Source organism: Lonchura striata, chromosome 1, assembly GCF_050655825.1.
Source record: "Lonchura striata isolate lonStrDom1 chromosome 1, ASM5065582v1, whole genome shotgun sequence".
Classification (NCBI taxonomy): domain Eukaryota; kingdom Metazoa; phylum Chordata; class Aves; order Passeriformes; family Estrildidae; genus Lonchura; species Lonchura striata.
This window is the reverse complement of record NC_140703.1, coordinates 81117748-81136087: the sequence shown is the minus strand read 5'-3', so window position 1 is coordinate 81136087 and position 18340 is coordinate 81117748. Positions and strand designations below refer to the sequence as shown.

General features: G+C 34.7%; 1 protein-coding gene across 3 annotated transcripts in view; it reads left to right on the top strand.

Moving 5' to 3' along the window:
• FGF14 (fibroblast growth factor 14) overlaps positions 1–18340 on the top strand; it is a 376534-nt gene that overhangs the window by 292927 nt on the left and 65267 nt on the right. The window lies entirely within an intron of this gene.

Below are 18340 nucleotides of genomic sequence, written 5' to 3'. Positions count from 1 at the left end.
TTCAAACACACAATTGTCTTGCAAAAGCTAATTAGGAAGAAAAAATGGAACTCGTCTTGAATGCCAATGTCAAGACAAAGAGAAAATTCCTTCTCATAAAATGCCTGCTAGAAACTCCAGCAGTATTGTCTACTGTTTTTTTACATCTGTTCAAAATAAAAATTCTATCACAGGAAAACATGCAATATTTGCTATCAGAAGGAAAAAAACTTGAAGAAAAAACTTAGAGAAAATTACTTAGTGATTTTCAAGTTCCATCAAATTGTGGGGGAAGGTAATTTCTGGATCATGGCATGAAGAGCATTTTTTTTAATGTGTTGACACAGTGAAGAGTACATTCTTGCCCAGCACTGTTCCTGAAGTGAGTTCTCAGTCCTCCAGAAATACAGAAAGAAATACAAATTTCAGAAAATGTGCCGTTTCCTGATAGTTAATTCTGTACTGGGACCTCGCATGTACAAATTGTGGTAGGCACTGTTTTTGTGTATTATTCTGGAAATGATTCAAGTTAAATGAAGTTAAGTGAGGCAAGGAAGTGAGTGTTTTTATAATGTACTGCTTACTCTTCCTTGTGCAGAGAATGAAAGATGAGTGGCCCACTAAATTACAGAACTGACACATTACAAAACACAGTAGAAGACTTTGTTATGTCTACAAAATTATTTTCAATTTATATTTCTGTCAAGAAGGAAACAAATAACATTTGATCAAACATTTAAAGGCCTTGGTTTCAAAACATCAGTGCTGTTTGTTTGTTTGTTTCATATTAATGTATTGACAACACTGGTAATATATTTTTGTCTCATCAATTCCCTGCTTTCACCTTAAAGACTACTCCATTTGAATATAAAATGACAAAGCATCAGAGAGAAGTCTGTCTTTTCCTGAGGATCAAGATATACTGTATGTAGAATTATATATCACCATTTGTAGAAAATATTTTTTAACAATCACTTTCTATTACTGTCTTGGTGGACTTTTTGACTCTTTTTCACATCTGTGTATATTTTGCACCTAAATGCAGAAGTTCTGTATTACATGTCACATGTTTTTCCCTTGACTGTTTAGGAGAGAATGAGAGAAAAAAGTTTTATAAGTTTCATATGCCAACTGCAGTCACTGAAAAAAACTGCTGCATAATGGGAATGCTAGTTAAAATGTACATATATTTATTTATATTTATTTCAAATTTCTTACAAAGATTTAAAAAATGTAAGCATGCCCTGTAGACTAAGTAGCATTTTTAGTCTAAGTTGAGACTGAAGTTCTGTGTAGTCCTTCTCTACACAATAGCTGGGTGTCCCTTCTTCCCATCACATTCATATTCACAGTATAAGGAAGCTGTATCTTATGAGAATGCCCTACATGTTGATGCCTCTCTTCTGAGACTGAAGGCCCCAACTCAATTATTTTTATCATAAGGTTCAACATCACATTGACTAATTAAGCAACAGCACTGACAGGGAAGGTATTATGTGTAAAGCTGCTGTGTGTTCTTTAAGAAGAAAACAAAGGTACAATGACAGACTAGTTTTGCAAACAGATTGTCAAATGAAAATTTACATTGTTTCTTGGCTTTTTAAAAATCCTTTTTTTAATGATTGCTTGCATCAGTTTGAGATCCGTTCTTTTTTTTTCCCTTTATACTGCTATATTTAAGATTTATTCAACTATTTCTCAGAATTAGAACTAGAAAAATGTGCAGAAACTTCATAGAAGAGTGCTATGTCAGTATTTCTTGGAACAGAAACAGGAGGACAGCAAATTGTGTAGGCAGATCAGTCTCAAGAGGTTTTCATACCTATTTTGCCTGCTGCAGCACTTGAGATTTGTATTCTGTCCTTTGAGAATTTTTTGAGACAGGTTCTCTAACATACACTATCAATGTCTTGACAAATGAAGGAAAAAAAGAACCTTTGGAGTTTGATAGGGTTTTGCAAAAGTCCTGAGAGAAATTTTCCAATTTTTTTACCAAAATCATAACCTGATTTTTTCTATGCATTTTAAGTAATTATTTTAATACCATAATTAATTATTTTCTATAATATGAAATTGAGAACAAGAGCCTTTTCATGTGTTTTTCTTTGTTCTTTTAACAATGAGCAATGAGAATTATAAAAGTGAGTTGAAATTTATTTTAGATGGCTTAATGAACTGTGAATAATTTAATATTTATGACTGACTAAATAACTGTGAAAGCTAGTTGGAGAATCTGAATTTTTCCCCAAAAAGCCATCTCAGTTACTAGCAAGATTTTTGAAATTATAGTTTTGAACTTCATATGTTAAAGTCAAAAATTATGCCTTATTCGTGTCTTTTGAAAAGGTGAGCAAGATGAGGTTTCATTTCCAGATTTTGTCTTGTCAAAATCAAAAGGAATTAAACCAGCTCCATGCACTGAAAATGGGAGCACAGCTGCAGGGATTCTCCATGGGGAACAGGTATTGCCTGCAGCAGGAAGATGGCAGTGCAGTACTTGGCAGAGATTTTCTTGGGTTTGATGTTAATTTTGATCAACTCCCTTTGCAAGTGGTTCATTAGTTCAACTTCCAGGGGGCTGCAGGTTTTGTTTTGCTCCTAGGATTTCCTGCTATCTTAGCAGGATAAATTCAGAGGTAAAACAGAGGTATGTTAGTCCATTTTATGATTCCTATTTTCCTGTGATGAGGATATGAGAGACTTCTGAGTTTACATCAATGGATTTTTCCTCAGAATTATTTGATATATCTGGGAGTGTTTGGAAGGGCCACTGGTTCCCTTTTTCATCACAGGAGCTGTTTGTTACTGTACTACCTGTCGTTGTTGGGTAGAGTAAAAGAAAAAGGAAAATCCAAAATGTAGACAAGGAAAAATCCTGTCTAGGACATCTTAACCTGCTTGTATTTTCTTTTTTGTGTTTCCTATTTCACCATTTCTTCTGCCAGTTTTCTGAGATCAGAGATGTGAACTAAACCAGAGAGGAAAGAGTACACCTGTGATACTGTCCAGCAGCCGGTATCAAAGTCATGGGGATTCACTGCATGGTTTAAGACTGATGCTTTAAAAGATGAGTGAGCCTGCAGGGCCAGGTCTGACCTCTCTGGTCCCCTCCTCCATCACTGTTCACTGTGGCTTCAGAGGTCCTCTTCTGGGTATGGGGTAGTGGGAACCTCGCTGGAGGGATGTAGAAAGTACTGGAGAGACATGGCTACATTTCGGTGAGGTTTTACCAACTGTTTTTAAAGTATTTCAGAATTATGAATGTCACACTAACTCAACAGAATAAACTTCTTCTGAGGTGGGGGTTTGTTTTTTTGCTCTGCCACAGTACACAGTGTTGAGGGTGTTGGAAGGATGTTGGTTGGGGCAGTGTTTCTGTTGCAGTAAGAGATCAGTGTGTGTCACGGCCTTCATGAAAGAGAGAACATCAGTATCTGTTGCTGAGCAGTGTATTTGTTCTATCACGCTGGCAACTCTCACCTGAAAAAAAGCCTTTGAGGATTTCTCCTGACATTTCAGTGGCTTCCCAATGCCATTATTTCTGTCACTTCTTTAAGCCCACATAATTGACCTCTCTGAGGAGAACAAAATTCAGCCTCAAGGAAGAACATAGGAGCACCTTCAGTGAAGCCTGGAAAAGAGTGAGAACTGAAGTAGTCTGTATTTCTAATATTCATATCAAAGTCAAATGAAAAATATATTTTGTCTAGCTTTTCATAGAACCTCACTTTATGCTTTGGAATAGCAAAGCTTAGCATGTGCAGTACTTTGAAGGTTCAGAGGTGAATAAAACCTTATAATAAACAGAGTAGAAGGAAGTTTAAACAAGATAAAACCAAAGAGGAAATGTGATATTTTAAAATTTTAAATTTTTTACAAGAATAATCAAAAAGCGGTTAATGTTGACATCAGGACAACATTGTTACAACAGTAGTTGACCTATGCTTTGGCAAAGTATACACCTTGCAAAGTATATTAGAAATAGTCAGGAATCTATCTGTTTAGAGCAAAAGTAACAAATAGAGCTTGCTCTATTATTTAAAAGATGAAGACTTTTATTTCTAATGGTCAAAAGTATGCTAAAAATCAGAAAAGTGTAAATCTCACTGCTCTTGAGGTAACTGTAGTTTTGTAAATGTAAGCATATTAGAGTGGAGTGTCTCATGATATTGTTATCAATAGAAAACATTATTTTCTTTCTTATATCAGATTTATGCCTTAGGGTCTCAACCTGCTCCCACACATTTATCTTCCAGCAGGCTATAATAGGAAAAGGATAGGATGTTATTTCACTTGCCATTATCTGTATCTTGGAAGTATTCTGGCTCACTTTGGAGAGAGGAAAATGGGTATTTTTAATGATTTAAAAATCACAGCTTTTGGTAAGAACTTTTGAAAACTGATTGTGTGATGTTTTTAAGAGTATATAAGCACAGACCTTATGCAAAATCACTTGTTTCAAGGGCTTGCCACTAAAGTGCTTCCTTACATATGTATACCATTTTTGCATTTCCAGTTATTTTTTTATTGAATTTGGATCTGTAAGAAAGTGACCTATGTTTGCTTCATATTCAAAAAGATTTTTTGAGAGGGATAAAGCATGTTTCAGGGCTGTGTTCCTCTGTAAAGTGGGCTGCATCTCTCAAAAGGTAAACAAGTTCAGCATGTTCCAGCAGTTGAAAAACACTGACAGGGAGGAGGAAAACATCTGCATGATTTATGCTTATTTATATCTGTTTTTTGGAGGTAGATAATTTATCTCTCAGGTTGCCTTCCAAAAATAAATGCAGAAAATTACTAATGAATTTATTTATTCTGTGGTAGCACTTAAGGAACAACTGATAACATAGGCCTGCTATATTGTACAAAAGAGTGTCAAATGCCCCTGCTACAGCATGTAGTAGAAAAGGGGTACAAAATACATACTAAGTCCATGACTTTTTTCAGTGGGTTAGATTTTCAGCACATTTTTGATTGAATGTACTGAAGCCAATGCTTTCACACACAAGATAAAATAGAAAAAGGAGGCATGCAGAGGCACATGAGAGTTTGATAAGGCAAGAGAGAAGTGAGAAGGGAAGAGATGAATGGAATGAGACTGACATGAGGAGACTGTGATAAGAAGGAATATAAGAAAGTAGATAAATAGCACAGTGGAGCAGAGCAGTGTTGCAGAAAACCTTATAATGATAGAAATGTTTAGGATGATATCACTATTGTTCAAGTTTTGTGCTTATGTTGATTACTACCTTTCTGAGTTATTCACACCCACAAATGGCTACTATTTGAACTATATGTTCATAAACCATATTGTTTAATGAAAAATGCTGCTTTGAATATATAAGGATACAGTATTTTATTGTGGTTTCTTACTTTATGGCTGTAGTTTCCTCCTGGAATTTAAATGCTGTGCTGAGCGTAATAACAGAACTTGACTCAAAACATGTGGCACTGTTTCTTGCTACTTAAACCAAAAATGTATATTCTGTTTGTTTCATTAATGTCTACAGTATCCAGGATCTAGTTGAGTTTTTATCTGTAAGAAAGTTTGTTTAAATCTTTCATTTTCCTATCTCATGTATATTTCTCATATCACTGTGCAAAAAAAAACTCCTGTCATATGTGTTCTGTCTCTCTAGAATGTATATAAGTGCCCCAAGAATAAAAGTTGCACCTCCAAACTTGGCTAAGTATGGACAGTCACAGAGTCTGCAGCTGTAGCTGGATATTTTTCAATAGTTGTATGACAAGGAATAGTAACTGTAGGTAGGTATGCTAAAATGAGGTAATCTGATCTCATGCTTCAGGAAGTGGGATGACTGGCACAGGGACTGAGAGGAATGCTTTCCCCAGTGTACAGCATCATGTAGTGCAGTTGCTCTGAAGGAGGTTTGTCTCTGAGCTTTTGTGCAATGGTCACAGCTGAAGGCTGAGCCAGGCTTGATGGACCAGCAGCTTAATCAAGTCTGTCAAATTTCTCCTTCTGGCAATTCTGTCTCTCGTGGTAATGTCCCTGTATTTTTGGCCAATGTTTGTTTTATTGCATAAATGCAACTACACTATTCTGGATGTTTCTTTATTCTCTGCTTTGTTGCTGTTAGAAATTGGGGGTTGTCAATAATTCTAAATGTTGAATGCATCTCACTTTCTGTTGCATACCACTCTTGCCTTCTGTTCACTTACTTCCCTTCTAATTGTCACTTCCCAAGTAAAAAGGATTGTGTTCAAAATTTCTAATTTTCCATTCATTGCTATTTAATCTTAATCATTCATTGCATCCAAGTAAGGAAGGAGGAAACCAAGGACTTGGAATCTCTCAAATTTTAGACAATTATCAAAAACATGCTTCCGAAACAAACTCCTACTACTTCTTTCCGTTAATGGTTAATGAATATGGAAAATATTAAAGACAATTTTGGAGGATTTTATGGTAAATTGAAATCTATTTCATAATAAGTGTGGTTCTTACAGGGTAGAGAAGACTTCTTATTGCATCCTCAGGAGGTATAGGTAAGAAAAAGCCCCAGCTTTCTGTGGAGTAGAACACTTAGACACATGTGATGCTATCACTTCTGTAACTGCATAGTTAATGCATCTTCCGTTATTCAGGGCTATTTCCAAAAGGTACCTGTCTGGATAGAAAGATAAATGAAGAGAGTTTAACTGAGAGCTTTTAGATAGTTAGTCTATTTTCAAAAAAATGTTTTTGTTTGTCTGAAAAATTACTTCAATCAGATGCTGAAGCAAAAATTTGCTTTCATTATGTGAGAAAAAAATCCACATTATCTTATAGAAATGAAATAGTGAAATTCATATTTTGTCTTTTTTTAAATTTCTCTAAAAAATTTAAAAACCTTTACAAGAATATTCATTTTATATCTGATAATATCAAGACAAAAGATAAGAATGGTATTTACCTAGGTATTTTAAAAAAATTATGCAGGCATCCTCTAATTTCAGGGAACTTTCTAAGGCACCCCTCATAGCTATAATGGGATGCTGTGGACTTAATGTGTGTATTAAATTATCATTGTATCTTTACAACACAATTCTTCTGTATCATATGTGGTCCTTATGATTAGACTTCAAAAGAAGGATGATATATATATACAATTTATTGTAATGTACAACTCTATACAACAGGGCCTTGTATAAAATATAGAGTTCTGTAAATATCAGATGTTGACAAAAGCCACAGATGCATTTGATGACTGATTTATACACAATATCCATTATATTTTTTAGCAGGTTTCCTATTATTATTTATTTTTTTAAGGGTCTTGTTTCACATTTCCATAATACATTTATTTTATTGTTGTAGTACGTTCATTTTTTCATTTGAATATGCAAATGTGTAGCTAAGCTTAGTGAATGATGGTCAGTGATAAATATATATCCCCTGTAATCTTCCCATATGCGATGTGTCCCTGTGAAAAAATTTGGGATATTTCTGTTTCTAAGGCAGCTTTAGCCATGGGCTGGATCCCATATGCAAGCTTGACCATCTGGGTAGGCCCCCAGAAATGCTGATTCTGCATGTCCTGACTCATGACCCCTTACCTTGGCCTCTCACATGTTGGCAGAGTTTGTTAATCTGGGACCTGCCCCAGAGTGTTCATAGTCCCCTCTCTTATGTCTACATGCTGCAGGGGACAGGGTTGCCTCCACCACCTTTCCCCGTGGGATTTTCTGCAACCAGGGACAGGCTCTTGTGTACAGCTTTTCAGACCTGTGAAAGTCTCTAGGTGAATATGTCAACAGAAAGGCTGGGATTATCTCTGGAGCCTTCCCAGGGAACTAAACCTCAGAAAGGAGAACTAGGAACCACATTTTGTTTCCCTTTTGGTAAATTTGTAACTAACTATATGTTGATTATGGTTAATTTATGTAAATAAGCATGTTAACACTGATATTTATGTGTCTGTACAAAACTGACTAGGAAAGCAAGCATCCAGGGACTTGTACATAGTTACCTAACATCAAGTCTAGATTTCCCTCCTTCCTCAGTCCTCCTCTTTATCTGATAGCAACCTTTTCTAACAGAGTTCCTTGGTGTATTCCCATGGATAGTGCATGATCTTATATGCTCATTATGCTCATTTAGACAAATGCCACAGATCTTCGTTCCCATACAGAGCCAGGAGTTGAAGAGGGTGTGACTCTTTCCTGCCTTCTCCTCTTTCCCTCATTTGGGACACCATTCAGTCAGAGGCAGTTTTAGGTGGAAACACATCCCAAAGGAAAGTTTGAGCTTCGTTTGTCTTGTTGCTTTACCAGGCACTACTTGTGGCACGGCATCAGAATAACTCCTAGCAGTGGTGGGACCTTTTCTGCCCACAGCTAAGTGTAATACAAAATTCCAATTTTATATTTCTAAAATACTGCCTAAATATTGAAGGGTTATGAGATTTTTCAGAGTACCAAGTGTTGGCCTAGTTCTGATGCTAATTACAGTTGCTGATCTCATAGGTATCAGGGTTGGCATAACAGAGCATTTTCAGAAATCCCTCTTGGAAGGGTTAAACTGGTGAGTTTGTTGTGCAGTCTGTATTCAGCATTTTCTATCCACTGTCAGATGAGAAGGTCTCTTGACTGATTTCTGTTGATTTGACAAGGATTTTTTTTTTTTAGCAGACTAAAATACAGCCTTGGGGACATATTTTCTCTCCCCGAGGGTGTCTCACAAGTAGTCATAAATCTGTAGAAAAATCAGCTAAAACTGGAATTTTACTACAGCAAAAAATGTTGGAGTACGGGTGAGTAGACAAGTCACCCCATTGTGTTTGAATTCAGATGTGACTCGTCTCTACCTTCTGTTCTCCTGATATATTTGTCACTAAACCTTTGTAATAAAAAGTGACATGTTGCCACTACCTGGAAAACCATGTATACCTGGACTTAATAGGATTTGTAGAAAACCTTGTACTTTGAGTAAGTGAAACAAAAACCTGAAGGCTTAATTCCTTCTGTGCACCCATAGCTTTCTTTTTCCAATAGCATATCATGTTGTGGAAGGCTTTGGCTTATTAATAGACTGATAAGATTTTTTTATCATTACCAGACATTTACATGGTACTGCTTAATCTTTAGAGTGATTATGTCTGCAAACTGAAAATGAAGTTTCAACATGAAAATTAAATACCAGTACTTTGTGACTCCACAGATATACAGAGCTGAAGACACAAAGTTTTCCACAAAAGAGATGTGATTGCCTAATTCACCATGGAATTGTTTACTTATTGCAGAATTGCCTAACAGCTGGTGAATTTTAAAAAGATGGAGAAAGGGTTTTATACCACAGGCACAAAACAAAATATAGCCAACATTTCAAAAGCATAATATGTTCTCTTTTTCATGTCCCTCTTGGCCAGCATCAGACTTCTGTGTTGTGACTAATGTCCCCTGAGCAGTTATGCCCTTTCACATTGCTGTTCAGGCTGCAGGCCATAACTTAGCACAGCCCACATCATCATCATGAAAGAGAATAAAATTATGAAAAGATCTACTCTTAAAAGCAGCTTAGATTATGTTAGGAAAAGGTAGAAGTATAAGATTTTTTTTTTTTAATCTATTTGCCAAGAATTGCTACTATTTCTCTCCCCAGTGTTATGTATTACTGAATGAGTATAGGTTTATTAAAAAAAAATATTAAATTTTAAATCTAAAGTAGACCTGCCTGGGATTAACGGCACTCCAAAATTCTTGTTGGCATTTATTTCTTTACCGCAGGATGGGTTTGGATGTCCCCTGCCAAGGAAAGTACAACATACATGTTGGTGTGATAATGAGAAAATAGTCTAGTTAAACAAAAGAGTAAAGTATAATTAATAGAGAACCAATGACATAGGATAACTTTTTGATTTGGTAGAAATTTTTCCATTTGTTCCAATGGGGTCTGAAGCTATTAATCTATACTTCAGTAGGTACTGGAAGAATTTGTATAAGTGTAAGCATCCTTCTCTTTCAGCTTCATAAACAGAATATATCAGGGAGAATTCCTTCATTTTACTCAGTATAATTACTAACAAGTGCTGATATCTATGATATACTAACAAATGCTGTTAGTATAACTGAATTTTTAATTTCAACCTGCTTTCAAACTTGTACTTTCCTCTTTCCCTCCCCCCAGCTCATTTTTCTCTGGAGAACTTCTCTTAAGGGTTAGGGTAACTTAGGAAGATGCAGCATTTAATATTCTGTTTCAACATTTAGTTGTTCATGAAGAGAACTGAGTTGATTATTTTCTTCATGACATTTGAAGATCAGGAGTGTGCCCTTGTCTCTTCATTTTCAAGTATCTATTGGCACCAGCAGCAAAGGAGATGAAGGAATCAGCCTTTCAGGCATTGAAAGTGACAACTTCAGGAAGCATCAGCTGAGGCAATTCTATCACCCATTTAGCATTCGTCTGACTATTGAAGGTGGCTGAAGAATAGCATTTGAAAACAGAATAAAAGATAAAATTGGTATTTCCCTTAATACTTAGAGAAATTTCACTGTCATCTTTGACAAGTGTCAGCATTCTGCCTGGTGGTCAGAACTGTGAAAGTCACTTTTCTTCAATTGACACAGTTAGAGTAGAAGATATGTCGACTGATTTTTTATTTTCAGGAATAATAATGTGGAGGTGACTGCTCCTGGAATATGAGGAATATGAGGAATATGAGGAATAGTGAGATAGTATCTAAACTACTTTGTCCAACTCACAGCTTTGGATGTGCAAGTACGACACTGAGAAAGAGGGAGACAGGAGAAAGAATTAGGATTAGTTGATCCAGAGGTAGATTATATTAGGTTTTCTTCAAACTCTGCCAATCATGTGAAAACAGTCTCAACAGTCTCACTTACCTGAAAACAGTCTCACTAGTGAATATTGTCAGAAACTAGCCATGGTAAACATAGCCTCACTTGAAATTGTTGGAGCTACCCAAATAGGAAGTGCAGGGATATGGACCATGTTAGAGAAAGACAAGATTCAACATTCACACTAAATGATATTTTATTCTGGCAGATCAAAGATTTTATTACTTGTGATGAGGCATGCTCAGTTTTATTTGTCTGAAGATACATAAAAGTCAGAAATATGCCATGGAGTTCCGCAATCCTGGTCTTAAAAATTGCCCTATAACCTTGTTATTCTCATGACTTCCACAGACTCATTTTTGTGTGAGCCTATAGTGGTAGAAGCTTAATTTAAAAATTTGAACAATAAAACATTACACATGGAAATATAGAGAAAATGCTGATTTGTTGTTTAACTGAAAAGTCGAAAAATAACTCCATGTTGACATAGATATTGCTGATGTAAAGGAACTTTCACACTCTAGGCATTCAAGGTATTAAATAAAAATTAAAATTACTTTGAAAGAGATGCTCTAAATTCATCTAGGAACTTATTTTTTTTAATGAAGTAAATAATCCAAAAATGCAGAAAACAGAAACAAATACTCAACCAAATTTTCAAGATTTTTAGGAATGGAGAGGATGCTGAAATCTTCCCATAATTTTCAGTAAAATTTCTAGATAATAAAAAAAAAAAAGGACTTAATAAATACAAGTTCATTTTAAAAGGCTCTTAATTTTTATATGCATAAAGGGGTATGTTCATATATTTATAATTAGACTAATTCATAAAGAGATGGACTTCAGAAGTTCTGTAAATAAGTTTGTTCATATGTAATTTTTTTTCTAAGAAGTTGAAACAACCTCCTTTTCTTCAATTTCTTCTCTTTGTCAAAACAAGAAATGTTGGAAAATACCCGCATCTATTTTTTCTCTTTTTTTGTCAAGTCCAATTTATTAAAGTAGTGCTATACTGTTTTTGCTTTGTCTCTGAATGGAAGAAGGAATTTTATTTGGCATTTCATGGCCTGATGCTTTTTCTAAAGGTTTGCAGCTCAGTTCCTGTCACTGGTAGATAGCAGGGTGTTCTCTAGATATACTTAAGATTGTTAGTAGTCTTTCTGTTAATGTCAACTTGATATCACTCTGTGATTGGAGAGACTTGGAAAGCCAGCTCTGCTGGCTAAGTCCTTCTTAAGGTATCATACTGTTCTTTTATTCAGAAGTAAATATCTATTTTCACCTATAACAAGACAATCAAATAAATAGATTCACTTATTTATTCTATGGTATGACTAGGTAAAACATGTAACAAAAAAAAACAGCAACTATTTTCATTAACACCTTTTTCTTTGTCACATTCCATTCTAAACATCTGTGTTGAAATATTGATAGGAAGGCAGGGATTTTTAGGAGAGGTTATTAAAATTCTAATCTTATATTGCACTAATAAAGGAATATGCCAAGGATTTCTCACATACTTTAGCAGTTTTTCTGCTTTTGGGTAGCCCCAGTGAGGGGAGAACTCTGTTGTTTCCATGAGTGAAACTAGAGCCTTAACAGTGCTGACAAATGCCCATAATGTCATAATGACAGGAACTTCTTTTGGTGAAAAATTCCGCCTGGTGGCCCCAAAAAAATTTGACATGCAGAAATTAATGTAGCTTTGTTAGTCCCATGTGTGCTGTACAAGTAAACTTTCACGTCTTCCTTTTAAAAAATTATAAAACTTCAGAAGCTGTTTAATTGTGAAGAGTTTAATTGACCATGGTAATGGAAGTATATATTAAGTGTGAGTTATGAAGCAGAGATTTGAGATATGTGACTATGTAACAGTAGAAGCTAGTCGGCATAGAGCTTCTAGATCTTTCTCTAAAATGTTTCAGTCCAGGCTCTGATGGGATTAGGAAGCAGGTGTCTGAATTTCCCATTGCTTTCTTGATTGTGGAAGTCATAATAAATTCAATATAGCACCATAGCATGTGGTTTGAAAGTAGTCACATAAAAATGTCTACAAAAATTATTGACAGATTCAAATGATTTGAGGTAATTTTATGATGGAATGACTTTAACAAGACTGTGAAATTATTTCTGCAGCAAGCCTGATGTAGTCTGCAGTGTGGAATACCCTGATTTCTGCCACTAAACTATGGCAAAATTGCATCCACATACTATCTCGAGAGATGTGTCTTCAGTAGATTCAGTAAAAGTCCTATCTTTTTATAATTTTAACAAAATGGTGAACAGTAGCACAACAGTGAGAAAACATCTTTTTCAAACAGTTTGTTTGTTAGGGGCTTAAACCTTATATTCAAAGTAGCTGTCCAAAAATGAGCTTTTTGTCTTCCCTTTTTTATTTTTTAGTTCTGGTAACTATTTCTTCCCTCAAGCCTATTTTGTTAGCTAACTGGATTACCTGAACTCAGGGACTAAGTTGCCATTTCTTCCAGAGGAATTTTATACTGAGCCACCTTATCACTATGCAGACAAAACTAAACTTTCAACTATCTGGCTCATTTGGTCTTGATCATGGATATGTGCTAGCTATGCTGTAGATGAAGACAAAGCAGGAGCAGGTTTTGGTATTTTCTACTGAATCTTGGAAAAGTTTCCCTAAATAGGACTCTCTTCTAGTCTGCTAGGCGCAACTTCTACAGTGGTGAATAGTAAAAAAAGCAATATTGAACAGATCAAACATAACTTACTATTTCAGATGTCAGATTTAGCATACACATTGAATAATACATAATGATTTCAAAATCACATCATTTGAAATATAAAATCCGTATTTCATGGGTAGCAATTAAGTGAAATGCAATAAGATGAAAAGCTTTCTAGGCCATATTCTATTCAAGGTTCTTTAGACTTGGCACCTAACCTTGATAGCATCAAAGGTAATTTGAAACATTAATTATGCTTAGAAAAATAACTATACTTTTATTCAGACCCCTGTACTTAATTCAGTGACATAACTTGCAAAATTTTTCTATTTGAGAGGTGTTAGTTCAATAAAATTGAACAGGGTTCCTTCTTTTTGATGAGATGTACTTCGTAGTTTCTCTTTCATCTTAATGTAATAATGAAAGATTTAAAGTTGAAACTAAAGGATACTTATATTTCCTCATTTTTATATTGAAATGGATTTATATCTATTTTGTGCAATAAAGCTAATGCAACAAAAATATTATCTTAGAATTTTTTCTAAGGTACTGAAAATATCAAATAACAGCCATAGCTAGGTGTTAGCGTGACATTGCAAGAGACCTGTCCTCTCTTGTCAGAACTTCTGGCCCTAGGGATATCTCCTTGAATGCTTTTCTTAAGTGTAGTTCACCATGTACATGGTGTATTATATGCATTTTACTTTGGGCTTCAAGAATGCATCTCAACATTACTTATTTGAATCCTCGTATAATCATTTGGGTAATTTTTTCCCTTTCTGTATTTTCAAATGCTGTATGCCAGGGGATATGAAAGTATTTTGAGTATGTCACTCCTTTTACTTCAAATAACAGTTTCAGATGTTTTACTAATTTTCTGTTGAAAAAGAATGTCTTCTAGTGGTCCAGAAGACACTAAAATGTCTTTAAAATGGCCTGGTAATCAAAGTAGCATTAAGATATTCAAAGCCAACTTATGCTTGTTGCATAAAAAGCATAGAAGTATTGAGGAGCAAAGAGGAGTATAGGACTCCTATAGGAGTGTTTTCTTTTTTTTTCTTTTGATCCCTACCTTGCTTGACAAATTTCTAAAGCGGTAATGAAATCAGAAATACCCCTTAGTTTTTTGGGGTTTTTTTTGTTTGGTTGGTTTTTTTAAGTCAATATTAAAGCCTAATTAACAGCCCTGCATTGTGGAGAAAATCCATTCTGCAGTGTTCCTGCCATTAAAATACTTTGTGCAGTGGAGTATTAGGCTGAAAACAATATTCCTGAGGGGGTTAAAAATCAGCGAGTATTGTGCAAAACCCAGCTACAAAAAATTTTCCAATAAAAGTACACGTGTAATGAAGCATCCAATTTTCTACTTTTTTTCCTCAAGACTACTGCTTCCTTTCTGAAAAGAAATGGAGTGTATGTGAAGAGTGGCTAAACTTTTGAACCATAAGAATGGCAGATACAAAGATAAATGCAATACAGATATATATACACATGGAGCTGGAAAACTTAACTAAAAGTATTTTTCATTGGGTATAATCATTTTCATTGCTGTTCAAAATAACACTGTTGTAACAGTGGTCAGGGAAAAGAAAAACTTTCTTTCTGAGAGAATGCCTTCAGGAGATACTGTACCATCTAGCCAGTAGTCTGATGCTGGCTACCATAGTAAAAAACCTCAATAAAAAATAAAAATACCTTAACCAAAAAAGTACTGTAATAAAAATTTTTCAGTTAACTTGTAAATGTAAGATAGTAATGAGAATGCATTTTTCTAACACCCAAATCTGAGAGGCTTTTCAGGACAATTGCCAGGAGAAGGTAGGAAGCAGACTAGTGCCCCTGAAATCTCATATATACTTAATAGAAATTGAGAGCTTTGAAATGAGAATGACTGATGAATAAAAAGATCATAGAAACAAATGTTACTGGAGGTAAATAATGTGAAAATATATTAATAAATACATACCTTTTTCCTGTTGAGATTGGAAAGGTAATTTGTGAATTTTACCTGCAGAGTACAGGTTTATTATGTAAAAAATGCCATCTATAGCATCAATAGGAGTCATATTAGTCTGTAATATAGCTTTTCCTTTGTTTTTCCCTTTCTCTTTACATACTGTAGAAAATTTTTTTCCATTGAATTGCTTTCTTAGGTGTGCTTTCAGGTTAACCTTTTTTAATGTAGAAATTAATCAGTTAAAAATATGTTTTTCTAATTTAAATCCTTCGAAAAAAGTTTCATCATGTGTTTGTGGTATTTGAAGGTCTGCTTCAGAGCATTGAAAAAAAAACTTAGTGGAATCTTTTAAGAATTTTTTGGTACGATAAAGTTTGGGTGAATTTTCTTTAATACGTCCATTTTCATATGACACATGCTAATAATTTAAAAATTGTTACAAATTGTAGAACAAATGGAAACAAGGATATGAAGAAGCCATTGGACTTTAAGACACATGTGTAGCTCTTTGGGATGGTCCTGTGAAATGCCTGGAGTTCGAGTCCAGTGATCCTTGTAGGTCTCTTTGAAATCCAGATTTTCTATGATTCTCTGATTCTGAGTGAGCTAGGGGTGAACTGATCCGTGAGAGAGGGAAGTTATTCATGCTCCAAAAAGTAGAACAAGCCCCCGTTGTCCTTCTTTCGGACTCCTGATCCGTAAGGCTCATGTCCCCTCCTTCCCTGTTCCTCTTCTCTTTCCCTCTCTATCCCAAATTTTATAATCCAAAAATATTTTCATTACATCTCAATATATTGGTAATATTTATACATTCTATTTTAAAATAAGTCATTTGCTACATGAAAGGGAAACTGTTGAATTCAGTCAATAAACAAAACTTAGTGCTCTGGATATCTGCAAAGAGGTAGTTACAGCACTAGTATCAATCCCCAAATGTCTTATCCCAAGCCTTACAAAATACATCTTTGAGCCTTATTTTGAATCATCATACAAAGAGAAGAATATATGAAGGAAAGTAGGAATGATTCAAAATAGAAATTAAATCCAGTAAGCAACATAGCGCATAGAAAATCCTTCTAATAATATTTTATCCACTTCCTGCCTTATTTTATTTGCATTTCTCAGTGGTTCCTACTGGTTGTTTTGCTAGTTTCTTGTCCAAAGCTAAAGTCATAGTAAATGTCCATTTTTATTTGACTGTGCAAAACTAAAAATGAGCACAGAAAAATCTTTACTCTCAAATGTTCTAAGTAGTTTTAAAGTAGTCTTCAGTGCTGTCCTTTTCTCCATGGAGGTCTAGTCCTTAATTTTTATCTTTGAGACAACAAAATGAAATGAAACTATCTAGTCTAAATTATTTCTCAAAACACAATGCATGCAATGGCCTTCATTTGATGTCCAGAAGAGCTCCTGGTTGAAATCTCACGGATCAGCAGCACAGGTTTGTAGAAATGTACAGGTTTGTACAATATAGGAAGCTCAGAACCTCCTTCAGCCACTCCAGTGGCCCAAATATAAATATGTTCATTTTAGATAAAACTCCCACTAAATTTAACTGGAGTAAAACCCAGATAAGAGTGAATACGTTTGAAAGTTATACTTCCTATTTCATTAAATGGAATTATGAAACATTTGCCTATCTTCTGGTGTAATGAAGTTATCACAGAAAATGAGGTGCCACATAAAAAGACTCAAAAGCAGTTGAACTTCTAGCACTTTGGAAAAAAAGTTCACATACAGTTCAGTTTTTCTGGCATTAGTTTGATTGTGATATCTGATAAGCTTTAATATATTCTTCAGAGATTATGTTTCTATGAAGTGAGAAAATAATAACACTTTATTAATTCAGCAAGCTCTTTTAGAGTAAATTTATATATTAGTTTAACCTTCTGTGCTTAGGGATACTTTATATTTACTTCAAGATTTCCAGTAGCTTTGCTCTTTGTTGTGCTGAGTGCATTTTACTTTGAGTTGGTTTTTACTGTAAGGAGCAAATAACATTCAGAAGGGGAATGGCATGACCAGATGACAGTTCAGAAATGACATCCTACCACTAGTACAATATTTCATGCTACTGAAAGGGAAAAAAGTTAGAAAACCACAGGAAAACAATTTTGATAACTGTGTTAAGATTAGAAAAATATTTCACCTAAGTCATGGATGAAGTTTTAGATGCTGCATACTCTTTCATTTTTTCAGATCTTCAAAAAAACAGTCAAAACATTAGTTGTCAATAAGAGAGATTTTGTCACAAGATGTAAACTATATTTCAGGAGATTCCACTAGCATGCTGTAGAAGTATATATTCCTTGAGGAACTTTTTCTGTGACATTCCATGTGACTTTTTATTGCATTCTAAAATGTGTCTTCCTAAGAAGCTTCAGTTTAAGCTTGCTTTGTGCACCACTTCATTCCCCTCTGATTTATTTTCTAGCAAAAACTAGAAATGCCTATAAATTCACTTGAGGGCAGTTTAATATGACATGGTCATGCAATAGGGCACAACTTTGAGCCTGCTGTGAAGGTAAAGTATACTTTAGAAATATTAGTGAGATTAGGAAGCAATTGGATAGATGGTTATGACTTCAAAACTTAAAAAGCCTACACAACAAAAACAAAAGCATGAGTGTTTGAACTTTTTTTTTAGATTGACCAAAATGTTTCAGAACAAAACAGTACTGTGTAAAGGAGATGCTTGAATTTTGCATGCATGCAATCAAAGATAAATAGCTGAAGTTCATGGTCAGTCAAAGGTTTCCGAGCCACATAAAGCTACTGCACCAGTTTTTTTTCTGTTAGAACAAGTAGGTTAGAAAATATTTGAGGTAATCCAATGCTATGAGTTTTCTTGATGTTTTTAGATTGGCTTACTTGTGTGCACATATAAAACTTCAAGAAGTGA